The 23,546-nt window shown below is 35.2% G+C and overlaps 1 long non-coding RNA gene across 1 annotated transcript in view; it reads left to right on the forward strand.

Annotated features, from left to right (window-relative positions):
- LOC141584667 (uncharacterized) overlaps positions 1-23,546 on the forward strand; it is a 48,048-nt gene that overhangs the window by 14,547 nt on the left and 9,955 nt on the right. Inside the window, exons 4-5 of the long non-coding RNA XR_012517853.1 lie at positions 3,031-3,119; positions 3,685-3,798. This is a non-coding gene — a long non-coding RNA (uncharacterized LOC141584667). The remainder of the gene's footprint in view (positions 1-3,030; positions 3,120-3,684; positions 3,799-23,546) is intronic.

Below are 23,546 nucleotides of genomic sequence, written 5' to 3' on the forward strand. Positions count from 1 at the left end.
ATCAAAAGTGATCTACAGAGAGTGATATTTGCCTTCTCATTGCTAACATCTTGTTACAATTTTTAATCTCTTTTTCTTGTTATATAATATTGGCTAGAGATTTTTTTTTCTAAATAACTTGTATTGTGAATATTTAAGATATACCACATGATGCTATGACATACATTTAGACAGTCAAATGATTACTGTAGTAAAGTAAATTAACATATCCATCATTTCACATAGTTACCCATTTTCTGTGTGCGGCAAGAACAGCTAAAAATCTACCCATTTCACAAAAATTCTGTGATCCAGAATTTAATCCAGTGTTACTAACTATAGTCTTCATGTAGTACACTACATCTCTCAGACTGTATTTTTAAATGGCTAATAGTAAGTCTCCTTATCTTGCCCAAACTTTAATTGGAGTCACTCCAGAGCTGAAAATAGAAATTCAAAAACGCTAGGGACCACCTGGCCACAGGAACAGGTGACATCAGCCAAGTTAAAGATTGCTGATTTTGAGCTTCCTGAATTACCATCTGGTTGTACACTGCCTTTGACAACTCCATGGGATCCAAACCTAACAGTTGTGTCCCACTCTGCTCTCTCTAGTGTATTCCCCTTAAGTACCTACCTGTTTGTAGCCTGCTATAAATCTCTTCATGATGCTTTTAGATTCCCTCTCAGCATCAAATTTGTCTAGTTTGTAGTTGTTGTTGTTTGAGACAGTCTCACTCTGTAGCCCAGGCTGGAGTGTTAGTGGCACGGTCTCGGCTCAGTGCAATCTCTGCCTCCCAGGTTCAAGTGATTCTCCTGCCTCAGCCTCCCGAGTAGCTGGGATTACAGGCACCCACCACCATGCCCACTTATTTTTGTATTTTTGGTAGAGATGAGTTTTCACCATGTTGGCCAGGCTGTTCTTGAACTCCCAACCTCAGGTGATCTGCCCACCTCTGCCTCCCAAATTGCTGTGACTACAGGTGTGAGCCACTGTGCACGGCCTTGCCAAGAGTTTTATAAAAAGTGTTCCATAAGTGATAAAAATGTATTTATTTTTGGCTTTTATCAATGTACTCAGGTATTTTTTTTCTTACTTTAGTCACCAATTATATAAATCATATTAATAGATTTCTACCAGGTAGTCCTTCTTGTCAGTTTTAATTAAATTTGGCTTAGACACATTATGTTATTGTTTTGTTCATAACTGATAAATACAATAAGCTAGAATTGTATTTTAAAATTTTGCTTCTAAAATTTATGAAAGTTTATTGATCTTCATGTGTGCACTTCAAAAAATGCTATTAACATGTCATTAGGAGGGTTAACATCCTGTGTGTGTGAATGTATGTGTGTGTGTGTGTATACATGCATCCACATAAGCATGTATGTGCCTTTTGAATTTGGCATTATTGGAATTATATACGTTTGGAAATATGTTGAGAATTTTTTCATCTTTTTCTCTAATTGCTGTACCATCTTCAATATCATATTTTCACTGATAAATTGAGTTTGGCATTCAAACTATTTTGACTAAGTGCATTTTTTGAGTCCTTGTTATATTATTCTAAGGTTATTGATACATTGATGTTTACAATTGCAATTTTAGTGATTTGTACTTTTTCTTCATTTTTTAAAGAGATGGGGTCTTACTATGTTGTCAGGCTGGACTCTGTTCTTTCATAAAAAACTCTTGTTATGTTAGGGTTTGCAAATTTAATAATATTGATTGATAAAAATTAAAATGTGTTTTACAAAAATTTTCCCAGTGTCTGTGTTTAGAGCCCCTTTTCCACATGCAATTTCATATATTTTCAGTTTTTGTTTTTAAAATTCTAGTTTCTGGGGTGTCTTTTACAGAATAATAATCAGGAGCTATGACCTCTGAAATTTATCCTTTTAGAATTTTGAGTATTTTGCCATCACTATGATACATTTTAGTAAATTTTCTAAGGTACCTGAAAAAAACAGTATTCTCTGGTCTTGGAAAATAAGTCTCAATATACTATTAAAGAATTGACATTCATTTGATAAATTCTGTTACCACAGTTGTGGTTTATAACTTATTCACCTGATTTTTTTCTAGACTTTCACAGATTTTTGACTCTGATTTTTTAGTAATATAAAATTACCTGTTTATCATTGCATCTTGAATTTCACTTCCACTTGTGTTCCTTTGCATGTGTTTATATTGGTTTTTGTAATAAATTCTTAGTCTTTCTTTATTTTTATTTTCTTTGTATTTTAGCATGATTCCTTATAGATAGCAAAAAACTTAATATGCTTCTTTGACTCAAAATTAAAAGTATTTTTTATTTAGTAGAAAAGTCAAAGGAAGTCATATTTATCAGATTGTATTTGTTTTTTATTATTGTTTGTGAAGTTTTGTTTGTTCTATTTTCTCTCTACTTTTCTATGTTCCTGCAATTGGTTTTTTTTTTGTTTGTTTGTTTGTTTTTTTTTTTTTTTTTTTTCAGAATAGTGTCACTTTATTTTTATTGATTACTGTTACGATGATTCCCAGTCTACTTGAATCTATTTTCTCTTACTATGTGTGTCAAGAGTCAAGAGTCACGGAGTTCATGTTGAGAAATTTAGTATGCCTTTTACATCTTTTTCCCATTCCCCTCACCAGTTTGCAGTTTCTATTCACATAATCTGGCATTTTACCTAAATTCTAATTAAGAAATCATTGTTTTCACATGACTTACACTTCATATTTTCAAATGTTTTCTGGCATAGATGTTCATTCATGCAGATCTTTTCATATCTCAAAATTCCCACTGTGGTAATCTTACTTTGATTCATCTCTGGGTCAGCTAAGCTATAGCTCAAGTTTATCTTCTTCTCCCCAAAATTAATTGTGTGCTGAATTCATCACAGCAGCTTCCTTCTACCACTTGCACTTTCTGTTTACAAATGGAGGCATTTTCTTTTGTGCTCACCTTCCCTGCATGCTCAGCTTCCAGCTGGTCATTGCCCATCTTCCTCATGTACCATACTCCCCAGTCTAAGTCAAGACCTCATGTTTGTTTCCTTGTTTTCCCACAGGATTGCAGCATTTTCTTCAAAGGTAGCCTCTTTTCTCATGGGAGAGGGAATGTGATTCAGCTCTTGACTCTCCTAAGCGCTTCATTCTGGTATGATTTGCCCTTCACCTACAGAAATTCTTCAAAAGTCCTGCCATGCTGATATCATTTCCTTAACTTTAAGTGCTATTGCCTGCATTCTGTATAACCTATTGATCGTTTTTATGTTGAGCTGCCAAATAAAATCAACAATGCCTAGTTACATTTGAAATTCAGACAGACAGAGACTTTTTTTAGAATAAGTATGTTCTCTTATTTCTGTTTTTATTTTGTTTTGTTTTCTCAAATCTGTCATTCTTACTTCCAATGGAAATCTGTGCCACCTACCCAAAAGTCTATCACTTTTTCTCAATCTATTTTCCACATTTTTGCTTTCTCTCTTTTCTTTCTAACTTATTTACTTCATTTAGCATTTATTATTTAGCTTATAAGAAATAGCAGACATCATATGCTAGCATAGGCTACTAATGATTCCATTGCCACATGCTTAAGAATCAAATTCTACTTCACCCAACTGAGAGTACTGTGCTTAGATACTAGTGGAGAAAAATAAACTAGATTTCTTCCTAACAATGTCCATAATTCTGTGTTGGTCACAGAGTTCTTTTTATTACAGCTACTGCTCTGAAAGCTTTGCGAAGATCTGACACCATCAAAAGGAAGAACGTACAATCTAAAGCGAAAATTATGAGCTCCCTCCAGCTGGTGGATCACACACACTGTTCAATAGGTAACTCTTGTGGTTTTTTCACTTAAAATAATTCTTTGGAGCCTTTGTAATTGTTCTCTAGTGCTCTGGAAGACCTTTGTGCACAGTTTGGGACTCTCACTCTGCAACATAGTCAGACTAATTAATTTTGCCAAACTAGCAGGTGTAAAATGTTCTAACATGATTTAGTTTGCATTTCCCAAATTATTAAATGGATTGAACATTTTTTCAAGTGTTTATCAGTTAACCTGATTCCCTTCTCAGTAAATATCTGTTAATTTTATTTGCAGATTTTAATGTTTGTCTATTATTGTTATAAGAGTTCTCTATATATTCTAAAAACTAACCTTTGTACATTATATATGATTAGATATATGCTATCATGTATTTCTTTAATTTAGTTTATTTGTTTTTACTTTACTAATACTATTTAAGTGAAATTCAGACTCAAGTAGAATTTAGAACTTGAAAACTCAATAGATTTATTCGTTTCATACTTCTAGTTTTATGAAGAGGAGATTGAGAGTGATGATATATGTATCTGTTTAGCCTGCTGGTTAGCCACACAAAGAAAATTAGAAATTGGGTCTCTATGTCTATGATAGTGGTTTGGAATCATACGAACATGTTCTCCACTGAGCTGTGGTTAAAGTTGCATTCTTAGGGGAACAAAAAAAGAGACACATACCCTACTAATTCCCTGGGTCTTGAATTATACATATATGGATTTCATTTTTTTAACAAAGGTTGCACTTAGCTGGAAAGTACCTTTTGAGAGTCCTCCTTTCTTCCTCTGTCTTTGCTCTCCGCTAGGTTTCATTTGATAGCCTTGAACTGTGAATAAAGAATAAATATGGCCTTCCTGTACCCTAGGACTATCCTCTGCCTTATTTATGTCTGACCTGGTGCAGTATTGCTGACCTTGGAAAGTTTAATTGAGGCTAGAATTATATGGCACAGCTTGAAGCCACCTGAATTTAGAGGGTGTGACATACACAAAGACACACACACGTTCACTGACAGTGTAAAGGCCTGATGAACTGAGCATTTGTGTGTGTGTGTGTGTGTGTGTGTGTGTGTGTGTGTGTGTGCCTTTAGTGCTGCTGAAATGGCAGCAGTGGAGATACCCTATTGTAAGTTTTTACTAGACAGAGTTCCTATGAAACAATATAATAGACCTACATTCCTTGATAATTAAAACACAGAATTCACTTGTTAAATAAATGCAGAATTACTTAAATATGGAAACTATTAAGTTTAAAAAAGAGAAATAGGTCTAACTAATTCAAGATGTAACTATTCTGTGAAGTATTTTTTTAGCAGTTTTATAACAGATCAAGTGCTTAATATGTGATGATCCTTTCACTATGTCGTTAAGATAATTGAATAACATAAAGCAAACAAAAAAAATTTTTAACTGATTTGTCTTATATAACCATTTAACTTTTTAAAGCCATTATAAATGGCCAATTGCCCAAAAATCACCTATTAATCATCTGTTATACTAAATAAGATTATGACCAATACTATAGGTATGAATTGTACATGAAAACAAAGGTCTTGCTATTGAGAAGAAGAAATTATTTTTGTTTACTAATTAACTAGACTTAAAATCAATTGCATTCCTACCCATATATGCCCCAATTATTATTTTAGTACGTGGTAGATTTTGAACTATTTTAGTAATGATGTTGTTGTAGATAAATCTGAAAATCAAAGCAGGCAATTTTCATTCATGCTACTTTTATCTAATTAAACTAATAATCATGCCATTATATTTAGAGATATTATTATATATCCTGAGTAATTAGTTAACAGCATGCTAAAACCCAAAAATATTTGACAAAATACTTCCATTTTGAAGTACAAAAGCTATTTTTTGTTTTATCTAACATAACTAAAACTAGTTCTAAAAATGATCTTTAAATAATGACAAAATAAGATTAAATGGATCAATACATGATATATTCCTATGTATAAAATATACATATAAAGCATATATATGTTTCACATATATATGTATATTTTATACATATATATGCTTTATATGTATATTTTATACATAGGAATATATATATATGAAAAGACCACTAGAACCTTTATCCAACCTCACATTCATTTCTTATTCTGGGTCATAGCGCGGAAGCTATAAAGATTTATGAGAACCCTGTCATAAATGAGTAGAAATGTTCTGTTTATACCAAATCTTAAACTGTTTTCAAAAAAAGAACTAGATAGTTTAAAAGGTGACCAATTTTTAAAAGTGATTAGAGTTAGATTTTTTAGCTGTAAGGACTCTCTAAACATCCTAATAGCTAATTTGGGAATATCTGATCTTCATCTTTTTTGTTCCCCATAAGCCCGGATTCCTCAATATCTTTTGAACACCAACATCTCCCTAGGCCCAGAAAACCTAAGGCATAATATATAAAATATTCAAAACTTGAACTGATTTTTTAAATTGCTGTTGAATTATGACATTATATATGTCATAAGTAGTTACATAACCTATTCCTGAAGGACTCTGCATTTGCTTAAATGATAGCTATACTCACTCATGACTTGATACCCAGAGCTATTAGTTGACTATTTATGGCACAAAATTTACCATGCCTATCTGTTACCACATTCATGGAAATTATTCCTGAAAGTCGATAATATTGTACCTCCATCCCCCACACTGGCAGCAACCCTAGAATCGAGAATTATATAAGGCTTGGTTTGTCTTTTTTTCTACTGTAATACATAATATGATGCTCTGAAATTATCTATAAATAAATGCCTTAAAACATAAATTCAACTAGATGAAAGGTATACATACACATACCACATAAGAACAAAAGATAGAGTAAAATAAAATGGCTTGAAAACCTGCTATCCAACTGGGGTGATCTTTTCCTTCTGTGAACCATCCCAAGATAAATATAAACTGAGCTTGAGGGATGCTGAGGCTGACAGATGTGCCATACTATGCAGGGATACGTTTTATGACTCAGGGCTATTGCCCTCTAGAGATGGAGCAGACACCATGGTCCACTTCACCTGAGACCACAGATCACACTCAAGTTGCAGGTCCCAAAGGTGCTGTCATCCCAGGGAACCACTAGAGTCCCTTTTTGTCCAGATCTCAATCTCTGTCCCTTCCCGGGGTCAGAAGAGCTAAAGGCACTGAGATGGTCTACATAAATCTATGCAAATTCATTGTGTTGCCGGGGGTGGGGGGGAGTTACTTTTTCTGATTTAGATCAATTTAAATTCCACAGCAGCACATGAAATATCAGTAAGATCCATTACTCACCGTATCTTGGGATCCTTAGAGGATTATCCTTAAGTGTGTAAATAAAGTCTATTTATTCAAATGATGAACTTTACTGAAAGACTCACAGGGCATCCATCTGAAGCTGTCACATTTTTAACATGACTTCAGCAAAGTGTATTTTTGCAACTATGAATATTATCCCTGCATTGATGATGATACCATACATTTATGACAAGCAATGTAGAAACAAAAGTGCTAGGCCTGGAAAAAATTGTTCTGGATTGCTTATTTATTACATTTTTAATAGAAACTCAGAAAAAGCCTTATCTGCTGTCATTTGCTTTAAATTCCACAGTACTTTTTGTATTTGACCAAAATCCCTTATCTTTTATTTCCTTGTATTCTGGTGTGCCAGCCTCCTAGCAGTTGATATACTTATCTGTGGTTTTATAATAAAGTTTTAGCTTCTACTGAGGGAAAAGCAAAAAAAAAAAAAAAAAAAAAAAAACAGGAAAAAAAGGAAAAGCTGTTCCTTCGATACTAAATATACCAGTTGCCTGCATCTATTATGTGATTTTGAAATACTTGCCTGTTCTTGGCATATTTGGGGAGCTTTGAAAATTAGTGCCTTGCATCCAACTTAAAGGTTTACATGATGCCTAATGTCATAGCCTCTGATTCCCATATAGAAGAGAAGACAGATGTGGTGTACAAGGTATTAAAAAATTGAACAAAAGATAATGTAGACACACACACACACACACACACACACACACCCACCCCAAAATGGCCAAACAAAAATAAAAAGAGGGTACAAATCATATACATTAAAGGTTGCTTTCTTGTTTTTTTTTCTTTCAGTCAAAAGTAAGCTATGATTTCTGTTTCAAAATTAAAGAAAAGCACAGAGTGCCTTCTTAACTTGACATTAATTACTTTTACTTATTTTTATCACAATTTGAAAATTAAGGAAAATTTAAAATCAAGTTACACCAGTATGTGACAAAATTATTTGAAAATCCAGACTCTCTAAAATGAGGATAAAGTGTAGATTCTGATAGTCTCATAGTCTTCCTACAAGGAGAAAGGTACAAACTCATGAACACATAAATGAATACTCTTAAGTAGTTGTAGACAACAACACTCACTTTTCAAAGGGTTGTGAGACGGGGATTTTCATGCTGGTTATTGATCTTGTAACAGCCAACAAGTACAAGCAAAGTGAAGCATCTATGTGCCAGACGTTCTCCTGGGTACTGGTTCTTGGAACTGTGAGTAAGATATCCTAAAGTACAACTTAAAATCACAGCACCAGGCAATGTAGTTCATGCCTGTAATCCCAGCACTTTGGGAGGCTGAGGCAGGAGGATTGTTTGAGCCCAGGAGTTCAAGACCAGCCCTGGCAATATAGCAAGACCTTGTTTCTAAAACTGAAAGAAAAGAAAAGAAAACAAAAAGACAGAAAGAGAAAAAGAAAATAAAAAATTAGTTGGGCATGGTGGCATGTGCCTGTAATCCCAGTTACTACAGAGACTGAGGCAGGAGAATAGCTTGAGTCTAGGACCTGGAGTCTGCAATAAGCCGTGATTGTGCCACTGAACTCCAGCCTGGGCACAGAGCAAAACCCTGTCTCTGTAATAAATAAAACAGAAAAGAATTGAACCATTGCACCATGTGCCATATGTAAAACTTATCTGATCTCTGAACCCCACTTACCTGATCTGTAAAATGGAGACCCTAGTATCTATTTTGCTTGAAAGATGGAAACAGAATCACATGATATTTTCAAGTTCTTGATGAAGTAGATAGTTTTACAATTTGAGCTATTTTGTCTGTTTCTATGGACCCAAATAACATTCTATGAAAAGATGGACTCTAAGTGAGTCTCTTTGAGGAAACAACTTGGCTTTATAGTAAGCAGATCTGGACATCTATGATCTTATGGGGAGCACCTAAATAAAATAGTATTTTAGGTCATTTCTGAATCATCCCCCTTCTGTACCCACTTTGCCGAATTTGACACTAAGATGCAGTTACACCGTGTAGAAAATGCAGTTTGTTTGCTGTTAGTCAGGAACCATTTGGTGCCTCCCCAAAGCTGGGATCTAGGAAACTGACAAGCTGCCACTTTTCACCAGCAGTAAATTCACCAGAATTTCTTTGAATGTTCATAAGGAAGATAGAGAATCTCCTTCTCCTCCCTTGTCTTTGCCAACAGATGTTTTGCCTGTGTGACAAGAGTACAATAAACCTGTGAAATAATGAAGACAAAACTCACAATGAAACACCGGCTACTTTTGAAGGGAACAAACCGATTGGATTATTTCCACGATATTCAGCTGTGACAGAATGTGACAACTATACCTTTTCATTTCCTATCCAGCCTCCAGGAGATGGAAGATTTAGTATCACTTTGCACACTTTAAGTCTGGGAAACTTCTCCTTATGGCGTCTTATGAGTACTGGAGGCTGGAAAAGAAATCAAGTTGCTTTAGATTTGCAGCAACGATTTGTATTAAGTTGCTTCAATTTGCAGTGGAGATGCTGGTGGCACTTTGCAAATATTGTCACCATTGACCTGCAAGGGTTGTACATCTAAACCTTTGAGCATTGCTTTCATGCCAGCAAATGAGCTGCTTTCAATCCGTGTTCTACTTTTTTTTCTCTTTCTTTCTTTTTTTTTTTTTTTTTTGCTATTTTGCCAGGTTCCAAGCTGAGACTGTCAACATTACTATAACTTGTGATCTTGCACAGCCATCAGTTTAAAACAATTTCCATGCACATTTATTCAGGCCGAGACACAAGCAGGAGGTCCCAGGGTGGCAGGTTCTTGTATTACTCTAATCCAGTTACCACTGAGTTAAAATGCTTTCATTACAGTCTCAAACCCCTGGGAGAAAGTAGGTATGACAAGCCAGGGTCTGCTTATTATGTTTTAAACCAAGAGTGACTCCAGGAAATAGTAGCAAGACTGAACAAGTACATTTTTACATACTTCCCTTTTTCTGCCTTTCTTGGTTCATAATTTTAATTCTTCTTAGTTTGAACTCTCTTCAAGGTCTTTTAGCCTACCTTTGTGGAGATTTGAAGAGCAACAATACAAGCAATAATTATAAAATAAATTACTTATTTATGCAAAGTCCTTTGAAAACCTTATGTGTCTTGGGCGTGCATTAACCTACTCTTACCCCCTACTCAACTAAGATATTTTAAAACTGTCTAAACCTGTTCACCTAAGTATTGGTGAATTATTAAAAATTAACTGCTGCCTTAACTACTTAATCACTGCAGATGAACCTGCTAAATCAAATATTTAACATACAATTTTATACAATGCAACTTATTCAATTAACATTTATGAAACAGCTACTTAAATGCAGGTACTGTGTTAGTGAGCTGTCTCAAAGGAGGAAAGGTAGGTATACCAGCCTTTTGAGTTTACAGTCTTATTGGGGAAATTGGACAAGTAAGCAAGTAATTTTAATAATTTAAGATACATACATGCTATAACAGGAGAAGGAAGAAGTGTGGAAAGGAAGTCTCAGGACTTCCTAGGCCAGTTATGAAGGCTTCCTGAAGGAGATGATACCTTCGCTTAAGCTAAGGGGTAAAAATGTGTTTTAAAGGAAGAACAGACAGCTTTCAAGCAGCATGCATAGTGGAGAAAGGCTGGGAAGGATTGGAAGCTTATCAGAAAAAGGAAGATAAAATAAGGGTTACTCGGCCGGGCATAGTGATTCACACCTGTAATCCCAGCACTTTGGGAGGGTGAGATGAGCAGATCACCTGAGGGCAGGAATTCGAGACCAGCCTGACTAACATGGAGAAACCCCATCTCTACTAAAAATACTAAGTTAGCTAGGCATGGTGATGCATGCCTGTAATCCCAGCTACCCGGGAGGCCGAGGTAAAGGAATTGCTAGATCCTGGGAGGCGGAGGTTGCAGTGAGCCGAGATCCTGCCATTGCACTCCAGCCAGGGCAACAGTACCAAAGCTCCATCTCAAAAAAAATATATTTAAGGGTCCAGTGCATCCACGTGCAACCTCATTTGTCCAGTGTTGTTGCAAATGAGTCAGTTTTCCGAGTGAAGCTTAAAACATTCAACTGTCCAATCTCGACTTTTGTGTCAGTCACAGAGACATTTCTCTTAAGGCATCATCTCATTCTTCGCCTTGTCCAACAGTTCGCCCTGATAATTTTTCTGTACTTGATGTATAGGGCAAGAAATGAGAAGAATGAAAGTGTCTTACTTTCTACCTAATGTATAATATGTGTTACACCATAGCAATATCATAGAAGCTACTGTGAAAATATCCGCCTTATAACGTTCTTGTAGTTGGACATCCTGTGTGTTCAGGCCAAATTTTCTCTAACAGAAACTCAGAAACACAGTTGGCTGAGCCTTGAATTTGGAGTGCTTGTGTGAACTAAAATCAAAACCTTCAAGTTTGTCACCCTGCCATTATTAATGGATGTTTAACACCCTGCTAAGCTGGTCTACCACTCAGCTGTTTTCTTAAAGTTGGTTGAATAACTGGTATTCTTCCTGCTCACAAAGTCTTTGTTAGTGTGCATATTGCAAAACCATCCTAAGTAAACAGTCTGTGTCATCTGTATTAAAGGGAAGTTATGCATGGATTAGTGTATAATAGCATGGGTTAGGGAGAAAAATGAGTCACCAAAGTAGCTGGTTCAAAGGAATAAATTACTAAATCATTATCTTGATGCCCGACTTAGGAAGCTTTAGCTCTTGAAGACATAATGTCTAAAATATAAAAACTACTGTGTAAAGACCAAGCCCCATTATGGACTATAGTCTGGTAGTTTATGATGGAAGACTATAGACTGTGCCTATACTTAACAAAACACAGGATTTAGAAGAAAAGATGGAAAAAATTATTATGATATTCAGCAATTTTTTGCTACCTGAGGGTAAAAATCAGAAACCATTGCCATACAAAATATATAATAGGTAGTAATAAATTGCATAGCATATCAAGTATAGGCATCTTTTTGAAAAGGTTTTTATCCATTTTTTAAATCCATTTTCTATACCTGCTGCAGAGGACACATAGACAAATAAGATACACATGGCATCAAGAATATCACAGTCAGAAGCAGACTTTATGGATGTATCAAAGCCAGTTGGTTACAAGAGGCTGTCTGTGGCACTGTTTTGAGAGGCATCCTGAGTACCGTGGTATCCACAGAATCCTCAGCAGTAGAGTGCTGTGATCGGTGCTGGGATGCTATGATGGAAGTGAAGACCCAAGTATCAGGTATTTGACAACAGTGATCAAGATGAAGTGCTAGTCATGTTAACAATGGTAAACTATAAAATGCTAATACAGAGACACACAGGAGGTGCTGTGGGAACACAGTAGTGGTAGGGTGGGTCCGGGAAGGCTCTAAAGGGGAGATGATACTAGATTTGAGTCTCTAATGGAGTCAGGTGTATCAGGTTGATGATGGCTGCTCCTGAGGAACACAGTAATATACACAGAAAGAAAGGTGGAAAGGAGCATGGGGTGTTCAAATACTCACAGCAGTTCAGCATTTCTAGAGGAGAGCGGATAAACCAAGGATCTAATGTCCAGTCTGTTCCTACTTCCTGTTGGTTTTAATTTCTAAATATTTCTCAAACTTATTTCCTTCTCTACATTCAGGCCCTGGACTCAGCCTTCACCTTTTACCTAGGCTATCACAGTGGCCTCCTAACTAGTTTTTGCACATCCACGTCTCAATTTGTTTACTTATTTGTTTATTCATTCAATGATTTCACTGAAGAATATTTTACATATAAAGATTTTTTATTTTGAGTATACTGTTCACTGATTTTTTTAGTAAATTAAAGTGTATGGAGCCATCGTTACAATGCAGTTCTAGAACATTTCCACCAGTCCAAAAATACTTTTTGTGTCCATTAGCAGTAACTTCCCATTCCCTCCTCCAACCTCCATCCCCTGGCAAACACTAATAGACTCTCAGTTTCTATAGATTTGCCTTTCTGGGTGCTTCATATCCAGGAACTCATATAAGAAGTAGTATTTTTGTGTCTGGCTTCCTTAGCATAGTGTTTCTGAGATTCATCCATGTCATGGTACATATAAGTACTTTGTTCTTTTTCCTTACAGAATAGTATACCATTGTATGGATATATGACATTTTATCTGTTCACCTATTGGTGGACATTTGGGTTGTTTCTATTTTTGGTTATTATGAATAATGTTACAATAGGCATTGACATACGGGTTTTCACATACTCATATGTCTTGATTTCTTTTGCCTAGATACCTAGGAGTGAAATTTCTGGTCATAAGGTAAATTTAAGGCACTGCCAACTCTTCAAGGGTGGCTTCACAATGTTTTATTTCCATCAACAATGTGCACAGTATTCCCCTTTCCAGTTTTTATTCCACATTGTTAGCAGAGGACTTTTTTTCAAAATTTAAATATATCATATTATTTTTATAGCTCTAAAAGATTTCATTGGATTCTTGTTGTTCTCCGAGTAAAGTACCACATATTTAACAGAGCCTATGAGGTCCAGGTAAAGGTCTGGTCCTTATTTACCTCTTTATGCACCTCTTTATTTCTTCATATTACATTTTACTCTCTATTGTAACCATACCAGACTCCAGACTCCTTTCAGTTCTTTTTTTTTTTTTTTTTTTTTTTTTAGATGGAGTTTTGCTCTTGTCACCCAGGCTAGAATTCAGTGGCACGATCTCGGCTTGCCACAACCTTCACCTCCTGGGTTCAAGTGATTACCCTGCTTCAGAATTCCAAGTAGCTGGGATTACAAGCACCTGCCACCACTCCCAGCTAGCTTTTTGTATTTTTGGTACAGATGGGTTTTTGCCAGATAGGGCAGGCTGGTCTTAAACTCCTAACCTCAGGTGATCCGCCCATCTCAGCCTCCCAAAGTGCTACAATTACAGGCACCAGGTCTTCAGTTCTTTAAATACAATGCATTTCTTTAACAGAGGCTTTGCAAATACTGTGTCCAAACTTAAATGCTCATTTTGTCACCCATTTGCATTTTTCTCCTTCTTAAAAATACCTATCCCTCCTTTGGATATCACATCAGATGCCTCCCTTAATTCCCCAGACTAGGTTAGATTTCTTCATGACGTATCTTTGCATTTTATTTGTCTTGGTTTATAACCATGTTTTTATTTATTTAACTTATCACTTTGCCAATGGAACCTAAGCTTCTCAAAGAAGGGATCATGCCAGCCTTTGCTCACAATGGCTCATAAGAAGCCTTCAGTAAACATGTTGAAAGAAGAAAAACAGCCCAGAATAAAGAGAGATGGTTGGAGAGGTAGTGGTGGATTGGATCATAGAAAGGTCTTGGACATTTTGTGAAGGGATTTGCACTTTATCCTTTGGGTGATGAGCAGCTGAAGTATCTTGAGATAGATAGAGACATAAACATATGTTTACATCATCTCATTTTGGTTTCTTTTTGAAGAAAGTAAAAAATAGAGGCCGAAAATCTATGTAAGAATTAGGCACTGAGAGAAAGATTTAGATTGAAGAAGAATTATAACTCAGTTTTCTAGCTTCAGTAGATAAATCTAAGCTACTCATTGAAACAGAAAAAAATGATTATTGTATAATTTAATTTGTGAGTCTAGAAAAGAATCTAGATTGTGTATAAGTAGCCTGTATAGGTTATTATGAAAACCATTTTCACCTATGAGAGAAACAGAGTAGAGGAATACACCAAGGATGGAACGCTGGGTGATCCCAACATGTAGTGAGTCCCAAGGGCAAAAAAATAAAACAAGACACAAAGCTGAGAGAACAGGGAGTGAAAGGAAGAGTGCTTTAGTAAGGAGAGTGTGGATCACCATTTCCGTATGCAGAATGGGCTCTCAAACAAGAATTACAAAGACCCAGGGTTTTAACAAGAAATAAAAAGTGGGTCAATAGGATTTTATCTACTAAATTGTTGAAACTAGTGGTACAGAATGCTTTCTGATTAATTTTCTGTGGGTTAGTAAATGCTTTATTTTGGGTGCACATAAGAGTTTGTTTGGGAGATAAATTAAAATTAAAAAAAAAAACGTGAAGGGAAAAAATAAGACTTCTTAATTCTGCCCAAGTGTCTGTCTGTCTTGCTTCCTTCCCAATCTGTTTTGACATCAAGACTACCTTGTTTTGTCAACTGTGCCGGAGACAGGTAAGGATGGCAGGTATGCAGCTTCGTATGCATTAAGTCTTAGGTTGTCTTGACATCTGCCAATAGGTAGAACACTTTATTTTTAAGTCAGAATTATCTGCTCATTCACTTTTCTTGCTATTCAAGTTTAGTGACACTGCCAGAAAACATCGTCATCACCAATGACAAACCTGCATCGTAGGAAAATAGCAAATGCATTTTTAACAAAGTCAAATAGTTTTCTTTCGAATTTTTCTTTGTACTTTGTATTTACTTGTCAATTACTTTTTTAGAAAGGTATTAGACTGATATAACCAAGTTCAGATTTAATATTGTTTTCTGTTAAACTCAAAAATTTAAAATCTTATAGCCAAAAGAAGGGATAATAAATTTTGGGTGGGACTCCTTAGACATTTCAATAGCCTACCATGGTTAAGCAAACCTTTACTTAGCAAACCAATAATGTTCTCATAGTTTGGAAAAATATCTTTAAAAACTGAAACGTTGATATATAAATGATAAATACTATTTTAATATAGCTGCAAATGGTAATGTCATCAATGCACTGCAAAATTACATTGGTAATATCTACTGATTTTTCAGTCTAATAGAATATATTAATTATTCATTAGATACAGTATAATTAGATGGTTATTTCTAAGCATCAATTGTTTTTAAAATTTTAAAAAATCTTTCTAATATTTCTCACTTTGAGAATTATACTTTTGAAATTATTTTGAAGTGTTTTTGAAGCATAATTAAAACTATAGGCAACTCTCAAAACTTGGAATGCATATATTTTAACAGTTCTCTCTGAAATGAAATTTAGATTTAGATTTTTAAGTGAAATAATTAGAAAAATAGGCAAAAATATGCCCATATACTTAGAAAGATTTTTTTTTTTAAATCCAGTGATGGTGTGAGAGGCAATGCACATGAGTGAAGAACTCGTGCAAAAACCAAACTACTTCAGAGTGGATCTCTCTCTCTCTCTCTCTCTCTCTCTCTTTCTCTCTCTCTCTCTCTCTCTCACACACACACACACACACACACACACACACACACACAACAACAACAACAACAACAACTATTTAAGCACCAAAGCTAAAGAGGCTAACACTCCAGAGACAGGGAAAGCAGATAGATATTAACCTCTCATTTGACATCACTTTTCTCCTAGAGAAAAGGGAGAGAAAAATTGAGCAGATACAACATAACTAATAAGACAGCAAAACATAACCACTATATTAATAATAAATGTTCCAAATAAAAGATGTTTGTCAAACTTTAGGAAAAAAATTCAATATGCTGCTTACCAGAAACAGACATTAAATATAAGAAAATAAAAGTAAACTGGTGTAAATAATGTTAGAGGATTTTAAGATCTAAACATAACTATAGATAAGGATATTTCATGATGTTTTCTTAAATCTAAAAAGAAACAATTAAAAATGTGTAGGCATATAATGGTGTGGCTACTACTTAGTGTGCCCAAAATCACAGTACAAAGAGGATAATTTTTTTTTTTTTTTTTTTTTTTTTTGAGATGGAGTCTCACTCTGTCACCTAGGCTGGAGTGCAGTGGCTTTATCTCTGCTCACTGCAACCTCTGCCTCTTGAGTTGAAGCGATTCTCCTGCCTCAGCCTCCTGGCAAGAGAGAATCAAACCACCCACTTGTTGCATATTTGAAAACAGCATTAAAATTAATGAAATCCTGACAAGATTGATGAACAATAAAAGAAAGGCACAATAACCAATATGAGGAATGAAAATGAGAAATGCATACAGATTTGCACCTAAAGCCATGTTTAAGAATGTCATGGAAACATAATTCATAAAAGCCCCAGCCTGAAAACAATCCAAATGTCCACCAATAGAAAGGGTAAGTAAATGAAATATTTCGACAGTGGAACACTGTAAAACATTTTGCATTAAAAGCTTCTGCACATCTCATTTAGTGGATGAATCTCGTGAATATAATGCAATACAAAAAAAAGCAGACATGAAAGAATACATATGACTCCAATAATACCAGTTAAGGGAAAAACTATGGCTTCAGAAGTTTGGTTTTAGATATAAAAATGGTTTTAGAAGTTTAGAGTGGGAACAGTAAGTACTCTTGACACGGGGAATATTTTATATCTTGATCTGGGCAATAGTCACAAGGGTGATTTTTGTGAAAATTTGCCAATATAATCACTTACGACTTGAGGATTTTTATGAGTTTAATTTATACTAAAAGAAAAAAGAAATCCTTTAAGAAAGAAAAATGATCCAGAGAACTATGCTTCTTTTAGTGTTGAATGATAATTTTAATTACAAAAAACTAAGAAAAAGTGTATAAAATGTATTTGGCAAAATGCCACTTCAATTCACTCTCCAAACTGTCACTCCAATTGCTTCTAAACAACATTATAAGTATGATTTTAGAGTCAACTGAAGTATTACTGAAACGACTATTGTAGAAAACAATGCTTTTGTCTACGGCCATACCAGCCTAAAGGCGCCTGATCTCGTCTGACTTCATAGACAAAAACAATGCTTTTGAAATACTTTTAAACTCCCATATTTGTTCATTTTTTTAAATGCAGTATGTGATGACAATTTAAAAACTAAATAATTCAAAATTATATATATATATATGCATGGATTGCATATATGTATGTGTTTATAGATTTGTATAAATGTATTCATATTAATGTGATAGATAGGCACTGTACATGTATCCATATGTTTACACTCTCAACTATGTGTACATATGGCACTGTAACATGCCACATTCTTTACTTCATGTAATTTGTAATTTTCATGAAACGAACTTTTCTAAAATTGCACACATCAACTGATTAAGACATCTCTCATTCTTTTACTGATTTTTTTTTTTTTTGTAAGGTGGTGGGACTTGAAACCTCTTCCTCAGTGTCTGGCACAGCACTCTCATTGTTCTTTAATTATGTGTTTAATCTCATTTATCTCATTTCCCCCCAACTCCTCATACACCTACTCTGTAACCACAAACCATCATTCCTTTGGTTCTGATGTTTATAGCAAATGGTATTGCTACATGCCAATAATGTGTGCAACATTTAATTTACATGAATTCTTAATATACATAAGTTGTATTTGTTATACATCCCATTCCACGCCTTACTTTGTCCCATCCACACTTGTTTTACATGCATGTTTCTGCATGTTCTCTCTTCCATTTCTACATGGTACTCCTTGGTGCACTCCACCATTTTTACCTATTCACTATCACAGGGAGTGGCACCCAGACACTGCCTTAAACTTCTCACACCACAAATAACATTGAGAGAAACACACTCATGCATGCCTTTGTATGTATCCCAATGAGGATTTTCTTTAGTAAATATGCGTAAGAGCAGAACCGCTGGTTTTTCTAGAATTCATGTGTGTGTTTGTTTATTTTTGAGATAGAGTCTTGCTCTGTCACCAGGCTGGAGTGCAGTGGCGCATTCTCGGCTCACTGCATCTTCCTCCTCCGGGGTCAAGTGATTCTCCTGCTTCAGCCTCCTGAGTAGCTGGAACTACAGGTGTGTGTCACCATGCCTGGCTGATTTTTGTATTTTTTAGTAGAGATGGGGTTTCACCATATTGGCCAGGCTCGTCTCAAACTCCTGACCTCGTGATCCACCCGCCTCGGCCTCAGGAAGTGTTGGCATTACAGGCGTAGGCCACTACACCCAGCCACATGTATTTAACTTATCTAAATACTATCGATTGCTTTCCAGAATGGCTACATCAGCCTATCTTCCCACCAGCAGGTCATCAAGGCCTCCACTCCACATCCCCACATCACCATTCATACTAGGTATCACCCAGTTTTCTACATTTTGATGATTTAACAAGTAACACAATATGTCATTGTTGCTTTCATTTGAATTTTTCTAACTTGTACGTTTTTAGATTTCCACTTAGATTAATTGCCTATCCACATTTTGGTCTATTTTCCTTTTGGGGTATCTTTTTATGTTGATTTGCAGGAGCTCCTTGTATATTTAATGTAATTTTTTGTCAATTTTCAATATTACAAATATCTTCTCTCATGTTGTCATGTTACTTCACTTTATGCACGTTATTATTAATCCCAAATCTTTACTTTTAGTGTAATCAAATACATGTTTTCTTATGGTCTGTGATTTGAATGTTTTTTTTAAGTTATTCAATGTCCCTGAGTCACAAAGATTTTCTTTTTTCTTTTTAGTTAATTTTCAGTTTACCTTTTATATGCTTATGGAACATTTGTGTAGCTTATATGGAATCTATGTGGTATAAAAATATAATACTTTACAGTCGGTTATGCCTTATTCTTCTTAATGGATATATAATGTCACTTCAGAACATTACACTCAAACTTGTTTAGCCAGTTGCAACAATGACAGTTCATGTGACTTTTTTGGACATTATTATTATATCCAAAACTGTAAGGAACATCTTAGAATTGCCAGAGCAATGTGTATATATTGTTTGTTCATTGGTTGGTTTGGATCAATATACCAAACTGCCCAGCAAAGTACAGTTTTATCTGTGATGTTTAATAAAAGTATATTTTATATTTCATGGATATAAACTTATACACAATCAAAAATTATCTACAATTTGACACTCTCTCATGATAATAAAGATTCTCTTGTGATAATAAATACTCTTAAATTATATTTTCTTTCACCATCCATGCTGGATAGTTGGATTCTACTTTTACGTGAGATCCGTAAGTTTTTCTTGAGATTTCTTGAAAAGTCATATTATACTTTATATAATATTCCACTTTTATAAAAAAAGGGAGAAGGTGGTAGTGGAATGATGACAGAAGTGTTACCGAAAAAAGATTCAAACCTCTTAAAAATATAGTAATTTATAATTATGTTCCTCCCTATGGCAAGAAATGCATGGAAATGAGTATTTGAACACCATACATAAAAATGAGAAATATTACTTACTTAAAAATGATTACCCAAACCTAATCATAATCTCAATTACTTTGTGTAAGTGCACCAAAGGGCTCTTGCCTTCTCAAATGGAATGATGATCATTATTACCAAATATTTTGAAGGTACTTGACTGTAATTTTGGCCCCAAACAAAATATTTGCTGAAACCAGAAAGCATTTAGCAGTTGGTTCTATTCTGAAAGACAGATTTTAAATTATTTTGTGGGAAAAAATATGCTTGGCATATAAATATATCACTACCTCATTTTTTAAGCAAAATTAAACATTTTATTTCATGGCAGGAAAAATCTCCTGTGTGAATGAAAAATTTAGTGACTGATCTAAAATGAAACAGCAGTGATATATTTTTATTTTAGCAGCATGTTGGCTAGGATATGAGGAGACAGGTACTGCCATTCATTGGTGGTGGGGCTGGAGAACAATACAAACTCTCTGAAATACAACTGGGCAACATCTAATACATTAAATACAGGATGTTGGTTTAAAAACTATGGGGTAGTTATATAGACCACAAACAGTGGCTCATGCCTGTAATCCTAGCACTTTGGGAGGCTCAGGAGGGCAGATCATGATGTCAGAAGTTCAAGACCAGCCTAATATGATGAAACCCCATCTCTACTAAAAATACAAATTAGTCAGGTGTGGCGGTGCCCATCTGTAGTCTCAGCTACTTGGCAGGCTGAGGAAGGAGTGCTTGAACCTAGGAGGCAGAGGTTGCAGTAAACTGAGATTCTACCACTGCACTACAGCCGGGGTGACAGAATGAGACTGCATCTCAAAAAAAAAAAAAAAAAAAAAAAAAACTAGAGCATAATTACATAAATAAATGTTCTGTTCTGTGGTAGTATCAAAAAGAATATTTACACATGTAGGAAAAAAATCACAATCACTAAAATTTGTTAGTGAAAATATGAGTTTTTATAAAAAATTAGCACTTTACACATTTTTCTATTTCTTGTGCTTTCCAGTGATTCAAAGTTATACATCCTGCAGACTCCCCTATTGATACCAATCATAAAACAATATTTATAACCCAAAGTATGTTCACTCGACAGTCTTGCTTTTAGTTTTCTCCTTCCTTTGGACTTCTCAGTAATTTCTGATTTACAATCTAGATGATTACAAGTTATTTTTACTTTAGTAATCTCCCCTTTCAACTATTTTTAATATGTTCATTATGTTCTTTAACTATATTTTGCCTGTAAGTATGAAAAAAACTTTAAGGTTTATGCATTTCATTTGTTTCTGCTTTTCCTTTTATATCATATTCTTTCAGTTCTATGTCTGTTATTTTTATGCAATTGTCATTTGGTTGGAATATGCCCTTAAGTAATTTTTCTCACGAAAGTTTTGGAAGGATTGATTTTCTGAGATCTGTGTGTCTGAGGACATTGTTTAACCATCATGCATGAATGAGTCATAGCTTCCTTCTGTTTAGAATTCTGGGATCATAATTTTTCATCCCCAAAGGAGAAGGATTCATGATGAGAAAAGGTTTATGCCAAATTTACCTCTTCCTCCTTTCTCTGTTACCTTCTTTTTTCATGCATTAATAACATTTTGATTTTATAAATTCTGAATATGCATTAGAATTACATTAGATTTAATTGTCTTTCATTTGATATTGTTTTACCCAGACACTTAGTATATTTTTTAATCTGAAGACTCACTTTTTTCTTAATATCAGAAAAATTTCCCTCTATTATTTCCCATTATTGTTTCTCCATCTGCTCTATTCTTTCCCTATAATTATTCTCTTCATTTTCAGCATGTGCTCACAAACTGAGATGACCTATTTGTAAAACAATTTGGTCCCTTAAAAAACTGTTCCTAGCCAGGCATGGTGGCTTATGCCTGTAATCCCAGCACTTTGGGAAGCCAAGGCTGGTAGATCACCTGAGGTCAAGAGTTCGAGACTGGCGGGCCAGGCTCTTGAAACCCTCTGTCTACTTTAAAAAAAAAAAAAAAAAATAGATGGGCGTGGTAGCTAATGCCTGTAATCCCAGCTACTAGGGAGGCTGAGGCAGAAGAATCACTTGAACCTCGGAGGTAGAGGTTGCAGTGAGCCAAGATAGCACCATTGCTCTCCAGCCTGGGCAACAGAGCGAGACTCCATCTCAAAAATAAAACAAAATAAAATAAAAAATATAGGATTCCCAGTTAAATTTTGGTTCCAGATAAGCAACAGATAATTTTTTTAGCATAGGTATATCCATGCAATAAATGAGATAAACTTATACTAAAAATATATTTGTTGTTTATGTGAAATTCAAATGTAACTGGGTGTCCTTTATGTTACCCTATAATATTATTCAAACTTCAAAATCACTAAGTGCCCTCGGCTCCTACTACAAAGTTCTCTGAGTGTGCTGCAAATTTGTGTTGTGCACTAAAACTGAAAGACTTTGTGGGCTGGACTACAGAGGAGAGATCACTAAAGAAGAAACAGTGGGAAAAATCTATGCATGGCCTTTGTAAAAAAAATAAATAAATAAATTACAAAAACCATGTTATTCAAATACTCAATGCAATGTGCCTTGCTAGGTGCCGAGCCAATGCTTCTCTCACTGTGAATCATGATGCATTAATGGGCTGAGAAACCAATTTAGTAGGTTGCGAGCAGCATTTTTTTTTTTAATAAAATAAAAGTAGACTGGGCACGGTGGCTCATGACTATAATCCTAGCAGTTTGAGAGGCCCAGGTGGGCAGATTGCCTGAGCTCAGGAGTTCAAAACCAGCCTCGGCAACATGGTGAAATTCTGTCTCTACCAAAATACAAAAAATTAGATGGGTGTGTTGGCATAGGCCTATAGTTCCAGCTACAAGGGAGGCTGAGGCAGGAGAATTGCTTGAACCTGGGAGGCAGAGGTTGCATCAGCCGAGATCGGGCCATTGCACTCCAGCCTGAGTGACAGAGAGAGACTCCATCTCCAATAAATAAATAAATAAAATAAAATGGAAGATTACAGAACAGCAAATGTCATTATGTAATCACATGTAGTAAGGATGACTATTTTGTGAAATTGTTTCCATTATATGTGTGGATGTGTACTAGATCATTACTATGCTAGGCCCACTGAGTGCTAAGAACAGAAAATTAATCTGAAATCATCCTCAGAAACTGACAATTGTCTTTTGGCTTGGGAAACTCATTTGCCACAAAGTCTCGAAGCCTGGATTATACTAACTGATACAATAACTGGCTATAACACACTGCCCATCCCCACTGGAGAAAAATAAAGGGCTCTAAAGATGCAAAGTAGGCCTCTAAGGAGATATAAACATGAGATGGTGGCCGGGCGCAGTGGCACACACCTATAATCCCAGCATTTTGGGAGGTCTAGGCAGGTGGATCACTTGAGGT

The sequence above is a fragment of the Saimiri boliviensis genome, chromosome 5, assembly GCF_048565385.1.
Source record: "Saimiri boliviensis isolate mSaiBol1 chromosome 5, mSaiBol1.pri, whole genome shotgun sequence".
NCBI lineage: Eukaryota > Metazoa > Chordata > Mammalia > Primates > Cebidae > Saimiri > Saimiri boliviensis.